This window comes from Epinephelus fuscoguttatus, linkage group LG8 (genome assembly GCF_011397635.1).
Source record: "Epinephelus fuscoguttatus linkage group LG8, E.fuscoguttatus.final_Chr_v1".
NCBI lineage: Eukaryota > Metazoa > Chordata > Actinopteri > Perciformes > Serranidae > Epinephelus > Epinephelus fuscoguttatus.
In genome coordinates, this window is record NC_064759.1 from 441,550 (window position 1) to 447,500 (window position 5,951).

Genomic DNA, 5,951 nt, shown 5'->3' on the forward strand with positions numbered 1-5,951 from the left:
CTATAAGACACTCTATAAGACTCTCTATAAGGCACTCTATAAGACTCTCTATAAGGCTCTCTATAAGACACTCTATAAGGCTCTCTATAAGGATCTCTATAAGGCACTCTATAAGAATCTCTATAAGGCACTCTATAAGACTCTCTATAAGAATCTCTATAAGGCACTCTATAAGAATCTCTATAAGGCACTCTATAAGGCACTCTATAAGGCACTCTATAAGACTCTCTATAAGGCACTCTATAAGAATCTCTATAAGACTCTCTATAAGGCACTCTATAAGGCTCTCTATAAGAATCTCTATAAGAATCTCTATAAGGCACTCTATAAGAATCTCTATAAGGCACTCTATAAGAATCTCTATAAGACTCTCTATAAGGCACTCTATAAGGCTCTCTATAAGAATCTCTATAAGAATCTCTATAAGGCACTCTATAAGAATCTCTATAAGGCACTCTATAAGGCTCTCTATAAGAATCTCTATAAGAATCTCTATAAGGCACTCTATAAGAATCTCTATAAGGCACTCTATAAGGCTCTCTATAAGAATCTCTATAAGAATCTCTATAAGGCACTCTATAAGAATCTCTATAAGGCACTCTATAAGGCTCTCTATAAGAATCTCTATAAGACTCTCTATAAGGCACTCTATAAAAAATCTCTATAAGACTCTCTATAAGACTCTCTATAAGGCACTTTATAAGACTCTATAAGACACTCTATAAGACTCTCTATAAGACTCTCTATAAGACTCTCTATGAGGCACTCTATAAGAATCTCTATAAGGCACTCTATAAGGCTCTCTATAAGAATCTCTATAAGAATCTCTATAAGGCACTCTATAAGAATCTCTATAAGACTCTCTATAAGGCTCTCTATAAGGCTCTCTATAAGAATCTCTATAAGACTCTCTATAAGGCTCTCTATAAGGCACTCTATAAGAATCTCTATAAGGCACTCTATAAGAATCTTTATAAGGCACTCTATAAGAATCTCTATAAGGCACTCTATAAGAATCTCTATAAGACTCTCTATAAGGCACTCTATAAGGCTCTCTATAAGAATCTCTATAAGAATCTCTATAAGGCACTCTATAAGAATCTCTATAAGGCACTCTATAAGGCTCTCTATAAGAATCTCTATAAGGCACTCTATGAGAATCTGTATAAGAATCTCTATAAGGCACTCTATAAGGCTCTCTATAAGAATCTCTATAAGAATCTCTATAAGGCACTCTATAAGAATCTCTATAAGGCACTCTATAAGGCTCTCTATAAGAATCTCTATAAGACTCTCTATAAGGCACTCTATAAAAAATCTCTATAAGACTCTCTATAAGACTCTCTATAAGGCACTTTATAAGACTCTATAAGACACTCTATAAGACTCTCTATAAGACTCTCTATAAGACTCTCTATGAGGCACTCTATAAGAATCTCTATAAGGCACTCTATAAGGCTCTCTATAAGAATCTCTATAAGAATCTCTATAAGGCTCTCTATAAGACTCTCTATAAGGCACTCTATAAGGCTCTCTATAAGAATCTCTATAAGACTCTCTATAAGGCACTCTATAAGGCTCTCTATAAGAATCTCTATAAGACTCTCTATAAAAAATCTCTATAAGACTCTCTATAAGACTCTCTATAAGACTCTCTATAAGACTCTCTATAAGGCACTTTATAAGACTCTATAAGACACTCTATAAGACTCTCTATAAGACTCTCTATAAGACTCTCTATGAGGCACTCTATAAGAATCTCTATAAGGCACTCTATAAGGCTCTCTATAAGAATCTCTATAAGAATCTCTATAAGGCTCTCTATAAGAATCTCTATAAGACTCTCTATAAGGCTCTCTATAAGGCACTCTATAAGAATCTCTATAAGGCACTCTATAAGAATCTTTATAAGGCACTCTATAAGAATCTCTATAAGACACTCTATAAGACTCTCTATAAGGCTCTCTATAAGAATCTCTATAAGACTCTCTATAAGGCTCTCTATAAGAATCTCTATAAGACTCTCTATAAGGCACTCTATAAGACTCTCTATAAGGCACCCTAAAAGACTCTCTATAAGACTCTCTATAAGGCTCTGAGATGCTTTGTGGCGCTCTAAATCTCTGTGAACAGGTTTGGTTCAATATGTAGTCAGCAGAGCAGCTGTTGACCAGAGTCTTCAGTAAGTTAACCTCCTGTGAGGTGGTGGGAGGAGCTTCTACAGCTCCAAAGAAAGCATCCCACTCTTCTTATCTGAAAGTTTAAGGCTCCAAACCTAAAACACGATGTCCTCTGTGAGCTCCAGTTCAAACCAGCTGGTGACGTCACATCTTGTTCAGTCTATCTTTACCTACAGTCTGTAATGATGACACACATGTGGGTGAGTTCATATAAATGTCAGAGTGAGGACTGATTGCTCAGATGCCAGCCGGTCAGTTAAATATAAGTTAAATGTGACATATGTGAGATATTCCTGTAAACCTGGAGTCTGAAGCTGAAGTTGAGTCCTGCGTGACCAGGATTTGTCCCGACAGCCTGAGCGTGTAATGAGGACGGACCTTCAGACAGTTTCTGTTCAAACAGTTTACAGAGCTGGTTTTTAACTGGACTTTGGCTCAGCTGAAAAAAAAAGTTCTTCATGATGTTTGCAGGAAAGTTTCATTAAATTCAAAGTGTATTTACTGGATGAGTTTGAAAGCAAAACTTCACAACACTCCGACCCCGACGCTCACACAGCCGCTGCCTCTCTAATTGAAAGTAAACCTGCTGAATGGACACTTCGCAGTTCAAACACTGGAGAGACGCCTGATTGGACAGATATCAGGACGGCAGAGTTATGATGCAAATCCTGGAACGTGAGCAGAAAGAGAGTGGGTGTGGGGCAGGGACTGAATGTCAAACATTAATAGAGTTTCATATTGTGAATATTGTGTCAGTGAGTGTTTCCTGGTGTCTGATACAGATCGTCCTCTCTTTGTTACCTGTTGAATATGGAGATGATAATGGAGGACGTGTTCAGAGAGTCGTTCACAGTGCTGAACTCACTTCTACAAACTAAATGAAGAGCAGCAGAGACGGAGACCAAGTCCTCACCTGTTTACTGTCTCACCTACACACAGCCGGCCAATCACAGCTCAGAGAGGCTGTTCAGGTACGTTACAGTCCCTCACTGCAGGTTCACTGGAGCTCAAACTGGTCGTCATCATGTGAGTATCCTGATCCCAGATCTCAGAGTCTCTGCCCATGTCTCTAATTGATTCAGGTTCAGCTGTTCCATCCTGTCAGACAAACAATTAGAGACTCAACAAATAAATCAGAGCTCAGTGGGCGGGATGTAGAATGACGTCATCTTCCTGTAGCTGCCTACATCCCTTCATTCATGAGACAGAGGCGTGAGGACAACAGAGACGCAGCTCTGCAAATAAATGTCATCATATTCCCTTAAGGAATGTGAGAAACTACAGTCACTGATCTCTCATCTGAAAATGTCTCATCAGGCTGATTTTTTATTGGTCAGGTGACTCCTGATGATGTTACTGTTTCTGCGTGTCTGCAAACACAGCTGACACATCAACTCCGGAGTTTGTAGCGTGGAGATTGAAACTCTGAACATCCAACACTGTGACATTAACAGTCTTCATTTCATTGACCAGAAACATAATGAACATTTTTCATCAACAACTTTTTTTCCCACGATGGCGAGCTAAAAATAGATCCTGGTAATAACAACTAAGATGAAATCTGTGTTTCACTTTCATTGATGAGACGTGATGAAAATGTTGGTGGTGGCCGTGGGTGTCTGACTGTGGATGGTGGAGCTGCTGAATGGATTTGTGGAGTTTGTTAGTTGCAGCGGTGGCTGTTAGCAGCTAGCTCCGCTCGCAGCCTTCACAGCTTCACCCCGCAGGACTCCACTCAGTCCGGACTGGAGAAGGTTTGTGGGTTGATGGTGTTTGACAGGCAGGTAGGAGGCTCAGTTATCTGTGAGTGTAGCTGTGCTGTAAGTAAACAGTCTGAACTCAGATCAGTTTTCTCTGACAGAGATCAAAGTTTAGTTTGAATCACCAACTCTGTGAGAGGACACCAGTTTAAACCTCCAGACTAACATGTTGCACATGAAGAAACAAGTTATGTTTCTGCTTCTTAACAGTCACATGGATAAGTCAGAGTTTACAATGAACCTGGGGACAAATCCTAGTTGGCTCACATTAGTTATTTGTTGAGAGCATCAATAGAGAGATGTTGAGCTTTTCAGATGATGATCAGTAAGTGTGTGCTCGTAAATCAGCCCTTAAACCTGTCACACACTGCTGGAGACATGACACACACATTATTTTATACAACCTGTCGCCTTGATTCTGATTTATGATCCATGAATCAGACTTACTGGATCAGTTTACAGAGTAAAAACAGATAGAAATCTATCAGGACTAAAAGTCAACTAAAACTTTAAATTTTCATCGACTGAAACATCTACAATTTTTTTCAGAGTACAACGTTTTGAATTTTTGTTGACTAAAACTATGAAGCATTTTTGTGTCCAGACTAAATGATAAATATCTGTCAGAATTTACACTGTTACATCATGTATATGACAGGTCTCCTTCAATAAGTCATCACATGTTCTGCATCTTCACTGACAGAGTGAAAGTTCAAGTTCGATCAGAGCGCTGTGACCTCAGGACATGTGGCCTTGGAGAGACGGCATGACGGCTCATCTGACAGGACAACTGTGGATGTTTTATTACTCCTCCTCCTCCTCCCCACCTCCTCCTCCTCCTCCTCCTCCTCTCAGATGAGGACACACTTCACACACTGTGCTTCAAAGCCTCAGAAAGTTAATTAGAAAAAGGACTTGTGAGAAGTTGTGGCCGACTCCTTCACCCTGCTCCACAATCCATCCTGACAGGGAGAGATCCAGCTGCACACTTTTAACTGCAAACTTCCTTTACTGTCAACTTCAGCAAGATGTTTCTGTCACTAAATGAGATGAAAGTCATGCTGGGTGTTTAACAAGCTCAAATTAATGCCCGCTTTAATGAGGCGCTCTCTCAGATCCTTTCAGTCGAGCAGAAAATGCAGCCTTTGCATATGATGGCGAGCAGACACAGAGCGGCAAGGTAAGCCCACCAAAGACTGCGTCCGTCAGTTCAAAGATACAATTAAAGTGTCCTCTGATCCCAGCTGACACGCTGGATGATAATGACAAAGCTGACAGTCTTCAAAGACACACTCGCATTGCTCACACATTTTAGTCCTGACTCCATTTTCTCAATGACTGTGGGAAGTTTGAAACTTTGTCCAGACGTTACTGATCTGCAGTAGAACAGCTCCAACCAATACTGAACATGTGTTCCAGACCTGCAGTCAGTCGGAGGAAACATCTGATCCAATCAGCTGCAGGCTGACATTACTGCTGCGGTGATGCATTCAGGTGCTCCTCAGATGGTTCCTTGATGGAGATGGCAGGTCGTTCTTCTGACTTCGGTGCGTCTCCACATTAAGCCGGGTCAGTAGTGATGAAATCAAAGGTGTAAATATTTAGGGAACCTGAGGGAACATGAACATGAACATGTTTCAGCTCCATGTTGACTCTGACAGTGATGGACTGGAGGACATTGACTCCACGTGTCCACTGTGCTCCGAACATCTGCCTGTTTTATAGAAATAAAAATAATTCCTGAGACTTGATGATGTCACGGACAGGTGTGGACGAGTGTGACAGGTGTCTCTCTGCAGCCTGGTCCTGTACAGACATGATGAACAACTGTTGGCGTGCAGCTGTCAGTGTCCACACAGCATCATCATCACCATCATCACCATCACCACCACCATCATAACCATCATCACCATCACCATCATCATAACCATCATAACCATCATCACCATCACCACCATCATAACCATCATCACCATCACCACCATCATAACCATCACCACCACCATCATAA